This window comes from Lytechinus variegatus, chromosome 3, assembly GCF_018143015.1.
Source record: "Lytechinus variegatus isolate NC3 chromosome 3, Lvar_3.0, whole genome shotgun sequence".
Lineage (NCBI taxonomy): Eukaryota > Metazoa > Echinodermata > Echinoidea > Temnopleuroida > Toxopneustidae > Lytechinus > Lytechinus variegatus.
In genome coordinates, this window is record NC_054742.1 from 39,390,143 (window position 1) to 39,403,045 (window position 12,903).

A 12,903-nucleotide genomic window follows, 5' to 3' on the forward strand; every position below is an offset into this window, starting at 1 on the left:
ATACAAACAAAGAAAGTTTGAAAAAATCGGACAAATAATGAGAAAGTTATGAGCATATGAATATTGCAATCTCTAATGCTATGGAGATCCTCCCATTGGCAACATGGCAAGGATGTGTGATGTCACACATGAACAACTTTCCCTTTGATGGACTATGAAATACCCTGAAAATGTGTCTTTTTGCTTTTTCGTATGGTGATACAAACACTTTATCCATGAATCCATGATGTATTCTTTAAAAATTTGTATTACATGCCCTCCTATAGAAAGAATACATGTTCTACTGAGAGATGCAATAAAAGAAGCAATTTAAGTGAAATATATACTAAAGCAATGGGGAGAGTTGTTCAAGAGTGACATCACACATCTTTGTCGCATTGCCAATGTGGGGATCTCCATGGCATTAGTGATCGCAATATTCAAAAGCTCATAACTTTCTCATTATTTGTCCGATTTTTCTCAAACTTTCATTGATCTGTTTCTTTGATTTTTCTGTTTTCACACAAGCTATCTTGGTCCAAAGGTTTTATTCTCCTTTAAGCTTTTTAATGTGCACCTTTTTTCCCCTCTCCATGGCAGCTTTTGTTGCCAGAGCAAATTTCATTCTTTTAGGAAAAAAATTATACATTTATGTCAACTTTTTTTTACATTGAAATGCATTTTTAATTGACTGTTTGAAAATCTTGATACATGTACATGCATCAGAGGAACAGCCATTGTATACCTATACCGTCTAAACGGAAACATTGTGGCCTGAATTCACAAAGGTGGTTTTGAAAACTCACGGTTGAGTCCATGATTTATGCAGATTTCCTGTATAAATTACGCTTATTTTACTGTGTATATTAAAGAATGTCCAATGCTGATGCGCGCTTTTGTCACAGTGCGCCAAATTGACGCGTGTTGCCGTGGTTATCCATGCTATTGTATTCATGACTCCACTCTTCAAACAGTGGTAATAGTGTATCCAACCATGGTAAAATGCGCCAATTTGGTGAACTGTGACAAAAGTGCCCATCAGCATTGGACATTTTTTACACATGCGCCAGATACGCGCTCAATTAAGCACAATTTATACAGGAAATCTGCATAAACCATGGATTCAATGTTTTCAAAACCACCTTTATGAATTCGGGCCTTTTAGTCTAACAGCACTAATAGTAAGTCCAGTCACACCTTCCTGATTGTGATGTCAAACGTCAATCCAAGATGTGAATAAAAAGGTGTTGTAACATTAGAGGTTGTAATCAGTATCTATTGCTAACATTTCTGTGTGGCCGGTCCTGAAATATGAGTAGTTTTTGCGTTGTGATGCATGACAGATTCAAGAACAGATTTAATGTATGGCATTGTCCATCAAATGAACAGCTGGGAGCTCTTTGTTAAAATTGGGGAACCAGAGCAGCAGTTTGTTTTTTGGACAGATTCCAGGACAAAACTGCCATTTCTAAAATCAACACAAGACTTCTTGGTGGTGTTTATTGGAATTTATAAAGCTGCACTTGTTTACAGAGACAAGAAAAATAAGAAACATGTCATGTACACAGTCACGGTATATTTATTGCATTGATGATACATTTCTTTAATATATTTTCTCAATAAAATTATCTCCTTAGCATATATTGTCACTGGTAATTTTTGATTTTGTATTTAAAATGCCCCTCATATCAACCCTCTTACTACATGTACCAAGTTATTCCTCTTGCATTTGATATGAACCTTAAAAACCGAGGTTTATTGGAAAGAATTTTATATTGTGTATGATAAAAATAGAACTTTCATGTGGTGATTACTTTACTCTTTAATCTTGGTAATATTTTATGTGACTTATACAAGGTCTTGCCCTCACTCCGATATGACATTAACTGTGTACTATGGTTACGATCAGTGATAAGTGCTTTCTCAGTTAATGAATACTAAAGATTTCACTGGAATTACTAATTTGTACCATGCTAATATCCATCATGAAATGGTGCCCAACAGACCCATTAGGTGAATGAGCTTTGAGCTTTAGTTTCTCCAATTTTCTTTACTAGTAATAGCAACACTTGGAATTTCTTCCTGTCACCATATAAATATTTGTCAAAAAGAACAATACAAATATCTACATGTAGATGTGTAAACTGAATAAGTTTTAGAAGTCAATTATCATACACATTTTGTTTATCAGAATTATTCGAAGCATGTGAACTCTCCTAGATCTCCTTGGTACCTGAATACTTACATATAACATGGTTGTTGGTTTAGGCAAGTATTGTAGTGCTAATTAACATGTACACATAATTATTTCCAACAGTACATGGACATGTCATATTGATCTTGCAACTGAAATGATCGGTCTTTATCATAATTTTGACTTAAATTCAAGCCTAAGGCTGTGCACTAATCTTGCCTCTTGAGTTAGAAATGGACAAACGCCCTTAACCCCCCCCCCCCCCAATGATCTGCGCAAAATTTTTTGAAAAATTGCTCAAAAACATGATTTTGTGTACAAAGTCAATGCAAATTGTGTTTTCAACCAAAATCATACATGTATGATTTTTAGTTATGCTTGTCTAAATGTATTTATTTTATACTTTTTATGATCTCAGAAAAGTCCCCAACAAATTTCAATAAAAAACAAATACATAAGAAATTGCAAAAACAAGAAAATGATTTGATATTCCAATTTCACCTGCTACATATAAGGTCTCCAACATTCTACAATGTATACCAAAACTTGGAACATTTGGAGCTTTATTTAGGGAGTTAGAGGAACAAGTATGATTTCACATGAAATAAATGGGGACATCCCGATGGACCGCGGGCCCGATAGACCGCGGGTCCGATAGTCCGCGGGTCCGATAGACCGCATGCAGTGTGTGTAAAATTATGATCAGATATTTCAAATGTCATCGAGAGGTCCAAAGGTCAAATGATGTGAGACCATGGGGTTCTATCAGGTGCAGATCCATGGGGGGCGAGGGGGAACTGCCTCACCCCCATCTCAAAAAAAGAGGGGGAGAGGGGAAAAGGGAGAGAACAAGAAGAGAGAGGAAGATGGGAAAAGAAGAGAATAGAAAAGAGAGTAAGAGGGAGAAAGCAAGAGAAGGAAAAAAAGAAAAGAAAAAAAGGGAAAGGGAAGAAAAAGAAAAAGGAATAAGAAAAGGGGGAAAGAAGAGAAAAAAGAGAGGAGGGAAAAGGAAGAGAAGAAAAGAAAGGAGAAAGGAAAAACGAGGAAAAGGAAGAAGAAAACAAGGAAGGAAGAGAAAAATATTTAAATAGAGAGGAAGATGGGAAGAAAGATAAGAAAAAAGAGAGATAGAGAGGCAAAAAGAAGAGAAGAAAAAGAGAGGGAGTGGAAGGGGGGAGAGAAGAAGAGAAGAAAAAAAGATTAAAAGAGAAAAAAGGGGGAAGGAGAGAAAAAGAAAAAGGGAAAAGAAAAGGGGGAAAGAGAAAAAAGGGGAAGAGGGAAAAGAAAGAAAGAAAGAAAGAAAGGAGAAAGGAAAAGGAGGAAAAGAAGAAAAAAAGAGGAAGGAAGAGAATAATATTTAAAAAGAGAGGAAGATGGGAAGAAAGATAAGAGAGGAGAGAGAGGGGAAAAGAGAAGAAAGCGAAAGTAAGAAGGGAAAGGAAGAGAAGAAAAACGAGAAATTAGAGAGGAAAAGAGAGAAAGAAAAGACTGGGAAAAAAAGAGAAGAAAAGGGGGAAGAAAAGATGGGAAAAAAAGAAAAGGGGTGAAAGGAAGACAATAAAAAAGAGAAGAAAGTGTAAATATATAGAGAAGAAAAAAAGAGAGAGAGGAGGAAAGAAAAGAAGAGAAGAAGAAAAGGAAAGAGAAAATGGGGGAAAGAAGGAGAGAAAGAAAGAGAAAGGAAGGGGAATTAGACCCGGACGTCGATGTGATGTTCGAATTAGGCGGCGCCAAAATGACGTTCGAACTATGTGGCGCCGAATTGATGTTTGAACTGGAAGGGGCGCCAAATTGATGTTCGAACTATGGGAGCGCCGAATTGATGTTCGAACTAGGGGAGTGCTAATTTGAATTTTGACCATAATGCGACAAATACATTTTTCAGAGGGGGGGGGGGGGCAAAGTTATATTTCACATAGGGGCGCCACGTTTATGTTCAACCGAGGGCGCCAAATTGATCTTGAACTTAGGGGGCTTCATGCAAATTCATTTTCGACAGGAGGCGCAACATTGCTCGTATGGCCTGTTTATAGTGAAATATATGTCCTGCCCAAAAGCTTAAATTAAAGGTCAAGTCCACCCCAGAAAAATGTTGATTTGAATCAATAGAGAAAAATCAAACAAGCACAATGCTGAAAATTTCATCAAAATCGGATGTAAAATAAGAAAGTTATGAAATTTCAAAGTTTCGCTTATTTTCAACAAAATAGTTATATGAACGAGCCAGCTACATCCAAATGAGAGAGTCGATGATGTCACTCACTATTTCTTTTGTTTCTTATTGTTTGAATTATACAATATTTCAATTTTTACAAATTTGACGATTAGGACCTCCTTGCCTGAAGCACAAAATGTTAAAATAATGGAATTCCATGTGTTCAGGGAGGAATGAAACTTCATTCCACATGACAATGACGAGAAAATGAAAATATTTCATATTTCATATAATAAATTACAAAAGAAATAGTGAGTGAGTGATGTCATCAACTCTCTCATTTATATGTAACTGGCTTGTTCATATAACTATTTTGTTGAAAATAAGCGGAACTTTAAAATGCCATAACTTTCTTATTTTACATCCGATTTTGATGAAATTTTCAGTGTTATGCTTGTTGATTTTTTCTCTTTTTATTCAAATCAACTTTTAGTTGGGGTGGACTTGTCCTTTAATGCGGCTGAATTGAAATATTCCGTTTTTACGATAATAGACAAACACAATGTTTTCGAGTTTCAAGTCTGTTTATAGCGAGATAGGTATTCTGTTCAGGGTCACAGAAATGGTTAATAAAAAATTCAGCTCGCGCTAGGCGCTCGCAATATTTGATTAATGAGGTATGCATCCTCTGCATCAATCCCACATGTAAGTGTTTTTCAAGTCAACATACATAGGCTGATCCAAGGGGCAAAGATTTTGCCCTCCCCATGGTGGCGCAAAAAAGGGATAAGAAACAGAAAAAGGGAAGAGAAAAAGGACAAGCAATTAGAATAGGAATTATACCTTAAAATAGTAATTCTTAAGTCAGTATATAAAAAAAATTTAACTCGCGCATCGCGCTGGCATCAATGAATTGTTTAGTTATATTCGCATCATATCCCGACCTCACATTTTTTTTATGCGAACGAGAAGCACAAGCTGAAAATATTTGATATTCTAACCTGACAACTGAAAATTTATTTTTCATTTCATCAATATAAAAGTTTTCAACTAGCGCTTCGTGCTCGCATTCATTTCTCAATAGATATGCATCGTGTTCATCATAACAACTACTAACATAGGCGGAGCAAATAAATTGGGAAAAACGGGGGAGGTAGAAAAGGGGGAAAAAGAAGACGAAACATAAAAGGAGGAAGACGAGTGAATAAAATAAGGTCAGGAGAAGACTTGGAAAACTATTTTTGAAAATAATTAATGTCACTATATTAAAGTTTCGCTCGCGCATCGCGCTCGCATTGCCTGTTCGATGAGATACATATCTTGGTAAATAGGCTGATATTTAATTTAAAATATCAAGTTTTTATATCAATATACAAAACATCATTCAGCTCGGACATCGATCTTTCATTATTGTGTTTGATTTACTAATTTATGTTTTTTTAAGTGCTCTGGAAAATTTCCGTTTTGTGGTGTGTATCAACATTTGCAACATTTTATGCGCTAGCACTATTAGCCAAGTAGGCCTACCTATTGTCTTTTCATATTTCAGATTATGTAAATATCCCTTTTCAGGTGTCTCGATTGTAAAAAAATAATAAAGGCCTATGAGCGCAGCACTGTGCGCTCGCATTTGATTGGTGAGTTATGTATACCTAATTCTCTAACAAACTACTTAAATTCCCCCATTAAAAATTCCGGATCGCGATTTGCGCTCGCATTATTTGCTAAAAATATATCAACCAATGAATCCTATTCATGATTACAAATATACTTAAAATATCCAGTTTTCAGGCCTCGTGCACTGTCAACAAATTTCACACACTCATTAGGCTTAATAGATTAATAAATATGACATAAGATTTGAATGAATTCATAATAACTAAATTGTCCCTTTTTCAAAAAATAAATATCGACAAGTTTTAGGAAAATAAATAGAAGATTGTCATCATTCTTATATGATGACAAAATGTCTTTAGGCCTAAAATGTCTCGATCCTAGGTTAAAATAATAACAAACGTCATCTCGCGCTTCGCGCTCGCATTATTTATATAGTGCTATTAAATTTCCCTATATACACAGTGCTGAAAACAGTGCTTAATTTGTCCCTTTTCATATCGGAATTTCAAATATTATTTTCAGCTCGGGCTCTGCGCTCGCATTATTGATTTTTATGATGAAAAACGAAATGTATACTCAGAATGCCAGGATTCTGTCTAACACTAAAACACGCGCACGCATGTTTTTTTTAGATACAAAGCTTGATCTTATTAAAAACGTGCTAAAATTATCCAGTTTCAGATCAGAATATCAAAAAATTTCTGCTCAAACTTTGCGCTCGCATTATTATTGTAGGAAGATACCAAAATTACCCATTTTTTCATGATTGACAAACATGAATCAGATGTCCCATTGGGGGATTTGAAATCTCATCTTTTTTAGGATGGGATATCAAAAATGTTCAGCTCGCGCTTCGCGCTCGCATTATTTAATCGTTGAAATATGCATCGTCTTAATGGCTAACTGCAAAACATCCTTAACAGGTCCCTTTCGACCAGGTCAGAACGAATATTTTACATTTATGCTCGCGCTTCGCGCTCGTGGTAATTATCTAGTTACATACGCGTCCTCTTCAGGTTCAAAAACATTGCCCATGATGTTAAATTTTCAGGACAAAATACATGAATTTTTTATTTTGGCTTGCATAGGGCTTATGAGATCATTACACATTTATGTTGCTTAAAAGGTAAATCTACGAAATGACTGTCAGGACATGGGCGTTTTGCTCCCCCCCTCCCCCCCCCCAAAAAAAAGGAGAGAATCGAGACTAAGAAAAAATAGAGAGAAAAGCAAAGGAATTAGGATGAAATATAATATTGTTTTCCAAATATTATATCAAAATCTATCACAACCTTGTATTTTTGTAATAAAAATGTCAACATATTTGCTTGCTCGCTTCCCTCACTGCCAACTTCTTATTAATTTTATGCGAGTAGTAGGGCCTACTCTGGTGAGAAGTTGAAACAAATTGAAACCCCCAAAATTGCTCGTGCTTCGCGCTCCCATTAATATTACATTATATATTCATGGATTTTCGTTTTCAAGAACACATTAGAAAGTGGTCTTTATTTGTTTTAAATGTGATTATAAGATAATTCAAAATCCATTTAAGGCACTTTAGTTACCCTGGCCGGGAGGGAGTGGGCGCCATTTTTCGAAAATTACACATGGGCGCCAAACATCAGGTCAAATTTACCCCCCTCCCCCTCCTCCCCACGAAATCCTGGATCCGCGCCTGGGTCTTTTTTGATTTTATTTTATTGTTTACTTCTGCAATTACATCATTCATATATAATACATTCTCCATAACATAACAAACATAGTATATTGAGAACTTTTTTGGCATGAATCATAACTATTTTTTTTTTTCTTTTTTTTTCACCTCATTGATTGGAGTGCACCTTGGAGGTTGCTCATAACACAGCTCTCTGCGAATTGCTGGATTTTACCTGGATTTTTATATATTGTGATTTTTATATTGCAAACATTGTTTTATTAGAACTTCTAGCATCTTGTGGACAAACTTTGAGGAGTTGTTTTGCTGGGTTTGTGCGGGAAATTTGAAAACGAATATGCTGACTATGGATGCTGAAGAACCTGATACAGGTCTACATGCACACCATATTGCCAATACTACATGCAGTCAGTGTCAGGACTTTTCCATGGTGATGGTTTACATATGGTATCTATGGAAAGTTTTCTTTTCAGTAACTTGATGCAAATGACATTAACAGCTGTACTTACATCATGGTATTGAAATGGATCATTGGTGTTTTTCTTTTATTAACCCTGCTTGGATGTGAATGGAATACATTTCACTGTGGTGTCACTAACTCTACATCTGCTAAGTATTCACACTTTACTCAACCCTCATTGATGAAAAGAAAACTGAAGTTGAAATATTTGGGCAACCACATTCAATATTATTCAAACTCAACTGCAACATTCCAGATTTCCCTTACTATTTGTGGAGATATAGAACTCAACCCAGGACCATTTACATGTAACAACAATGAACATCTGGAACGACAAGAACCTCGCAGACTAAATGTCAATAGTTTTGAAGTGTTAAATACAACTGCTTACCCACTGAAAGGAACTTATTACCACTCAGTTGTTATTTACCATTCGAGTCAACCAGTAAATTTGAACTATGATGTTTGGAAGCGAATCCACGAACTTGGTATTTCGCGAAAGCGCAAAACACATCGCGGATCCAAAGGAAGACGGAAAACGATTAATTCAGATATAAATAACATACCTGTCTTGATAAGAGAACGGAAAGAACAGAAAAGGAAATATCATATACAGGCAAATAATCTAAACACTGTTACATTGTTAAAAGAAAATAATTTTGATTTACCCTGTATGCTTTTGAGTAATGTTCGCTCTGTAAATAACAAAACTGATGAAGTGAAGTTTGTTGCTAGGAATGAGAAAGTAGATTTAATCGCATTGACAGAAACATGGACAGATGCGAATGTACCTCCCGATCACTTATCCATAGACGGTTATCAGTTATTTTTACAATCTAGAATCGGAAGAAGGGGAGGAGGAGTAGCTTTGTACGCAAATAATCATTTTCACCCATGTACGTTTCCTTGTAATATACCTGATGAAGTTGAAGCGATTTGGGTCACTTTGAGACCAAGATCACTGCCACGTGAAATCTCATGTATTGTTACTTGTGTCATGTACTTTCCACCTCGCTGTCAATATCAAAATGAATATATCAGACATATTACTTCAACTATTGATATTATACTTCTACAACATCCAAATGCTGGTATATTTATAGTAGGTGATATGAATGACCTAGATGTTCAGAGTATTATCAATCTTGAAAATTTTAATCAAATTGTAAATGTGCCTACGAGAGAGGGTAATATACTAGATAAAATTATTACAAATTGTGAAAAGTTTTTCTTGCCAGTGACAACACTATCACCCCTTGGTAGAAGTGATCATAATTGTATTTTATTATCCCCTTTGCCATCTATAACACGCTCAACAAGGAAAGTTAAAAAGAGAATTGTACGTCCTATTCCTGATAGTAGATTACGATTATTTGGTCAGTGGGTCACACAAAATTCTTGGAGTGATGTGTTACAACCATCAGACCCTTCTGATAAATGTTCTTTGTTTTCCAATTCGGTATTATCTAAATTGAATGAATTTCTACCTACCAAAGAAGTAGAACTAAATGACAATGATAAGGAATGGATGACTCCACAAATAAAAGATATGTTTATTCAAAGGGAAAGGGCTTTTCAAACAAAAAATAAAACGCTATATCGACGTTTACGAAATAAGATAAGTAGAATGATAAGTTATAGAAAAAAATACTATTATAATACTCGTATATCACATCTCAAAACTACAAACCCAGGTGCTTGGTATAAACAAATAAAGATAATAACTAAAGGACAGGTAAACACCCCTGTTATAAGTGTAGAAGGTATTTCAGATAATGACCCTAAATGTTTTCTAAAAATAGCTGATGCTATCAATGAACAATTTATATCGGTAGCCAGTGGCGTACCGTGGGTCACGGCATTGGGGGGGCACCAGCAAAAATTTTGAGTCACTTCGTGAGCGCGCGAAGCGCGCCCGGTTGCCATGTATACTAACTTAACAGAGACATTTTAAGGACAGTGCCATTAAACGGATATGTATCTCACTGGTCAAATAATGCGAGCGCGAAGCGCGAGCTTAAAATTTTTGATATTCAGACCTAAATAGGGACATTATATTCAGTCTTTTGTAATTATGATACGTACCTGTCTCGCTAAATAATGCGAGCGCGAAGCGCGAGCTGAAATTTTGTTAATATTGACTCTCCAAACAGGAAGATTTTAAGGACTATATTTTAGGAATCCATTAAGAGTATACACATCTCACCATAGTCATCTAATGCGAGTGCCCATAAGCGCTTGCTTATTTTGTTAGAATTACATCTAAACATGCACATAAAGCACTTGTAATCATGATTAACACACCCATCTCACTAATCAAATCTTGCGAGCGCGAAGCGCGAGCTGAAAATTTGAGAAATTCAGACCTGAAGGGGGGCATTTTAAGGCATATTTGTAGGAATTCACGAAGACCATACGTAGTTCACTAACCAAATGATGCGAGTGCGAAGCGCGAGCTGAAAATTTTTGATATTCAGATCAGAAAAAGGGACATTTTAAGGACTGATTCTAGGAATTCATGGAGAGCAGACATATTTCACAAAGCCACTACTGCGAAAGTAAGCACGGACAGGAAATGTTTTATATTAAGACCCTAAATGGGGCCATCACTTTTAAGTAGTCATGAAAAAGAAGCATACTATTGTACATAAATCAATAATAACTCGAAGTGCGAGGAAATACATTTGGCAGTTTGGTGTATATTGACTTGAAAACGGGAGGTTTTATAGTATATAACAGGATTATATTTCTCGGTAAACAGACAATGCGAGCACCAGGAACAATGAAGACATAGGCCCTATGCAAATTTATGAAAAAAATGTTTCTTATGTAGTATAACATAACATAATTATGATATAATATAACATTATAATGAACAATAATGTCTTCTTTTCCACTACGTTTCTCTTCCTTTCTTCCTCTTTTTCTCCTTTTCCCCGTTTTTTTTTTTTTTTTTTTGGTCAGCTGATTGGGGGGGGCACGTGCCCCCCATGCCCCCCCGTAGTTACGCCACTGTCGGTAGCTAAGGATCTAGAACCTCTTAACAAGAACAGATTGCCTGCATACTTGCCTTCAAACTATAAATGTCCAGGAGTTCAACAATATGAAGTATATAATGCACTTCGAAAGATAAAGATCAATAAAGCATGTTTGAAGGAAGACCTTCCACCTCGCATTTTACGTGAATTTGCATATGAATTTAGTAAACCTGTTACTGATATCTTAAATGCATCTTTTAATTTAGGTATTGTACCATGGCAGTGGAAGAAGAGTCAGATTGTTCCTCTCCCAAAGTCACAACCCCCTACTATTACTCAACTCCGCCCAATTGCTTTAACAAGCCGTCTATCTAAAATAGCTGAATCCTTTATTGTTAAATGGCTTTTGGAAGATGTTTCTCAATGTATTGATTTAAACCAATATGGCAACATTCCTGGATTATCAACATCGCATTATCTCATCAAATTATTGCACAGTATTTTAGAAAATTGTGAGAAACCCAAATCTATATCAACTATTATTTGTACTGATTTTTCCAAAGCGTTTGACAAGTTGGACCATAATATTTTAATTAGAAAATTAATTGATTTTAGAGTTAGACCATTTATTATTAATTGGATCATTAGTTTTTTAGAACAAAGATCTCAGTGCGTGAAATATCAGAATCATTTTTCAGAATATGTAACCACCCACGCGGGAGTGCCTCAAGGCACAAAATTAGGACCCATTTTATTTTTGATTATGTTTAATGATGCTTGTCAAGAACAATCTTTGCCTTATTTCAAATACGTTGATGATCTTACACTACTAGAAAACAGAAACTTACATAAACTATCAATATTACAAAATATATTAGATGATTTATTAGAATGGACAAACAGTAATCATATGACACTAAATCCTAGTAAGTGCATGGCAATGAACATAACATTTATGAAAAATGCACCCTTTTGTGAGTCTTTGCATATCGGGGAATCAGAACTGCCTTATGTTGATACTTTAAAGATTTTAGGAGTTTATATTCAACATAATTTAAAATGGGATTTCCATATAAATGAAATGTTAAAAAAGTGCAATAAAAAACTTTATATGTTTAGATTAGTGAAAAAATATAAATTACCAATTTCTGACTTAATACAAATATACATCGGATACATCCGCCCTGTTTTAGAATATTGTGTACCTGTCTTTAATGGAAGTTTGACTTTAGACCATGTACAGAAACTAGAAAGAATTCAGAAAAGAGTTTGTAAAATCATCTTAGGTCAAAGTTATTCAACTTATAAAGATGCTTTAAAACGATGCAAACTGGATACACTTAAAGATAGACGTCAACAATTATGCACTGATTTTGCAGTTTCTATAAGCAAAAATCAACATTGTAAAAAATTGTTTCCGGAAAGGAACGTTGTTGGCATGAATTTACGCAATAAACAAAAGTATATGCAATACAAATGCAGGACCTCCCGTTTTAAACAAAGTGCAATACCATATTTCATTAACCTCCTTAATAACTCATAAAGTGTATATTTTCATTGTAATTTCATTGTATACTGTATTTTTTTAATGTACTATTTTATCATTATTACACTATTGTTTTATGCTATACATGTTCAATTGTAATTCCTTTGTAAATACATACATTTCAGCTTTTTTAGCTGCAGTATGTGTATGATTGTTTTACTGGAAATAAACCATGAAATGAATGAATGAATGTGTACTAAAATTATCATTAAAAACAAAACTGATCTCATACCAAATTAGTTAACAATTACAATTTGCAGGAGAAGGATTGTCATAAGCAGATTGCTTGAAAAAAAATG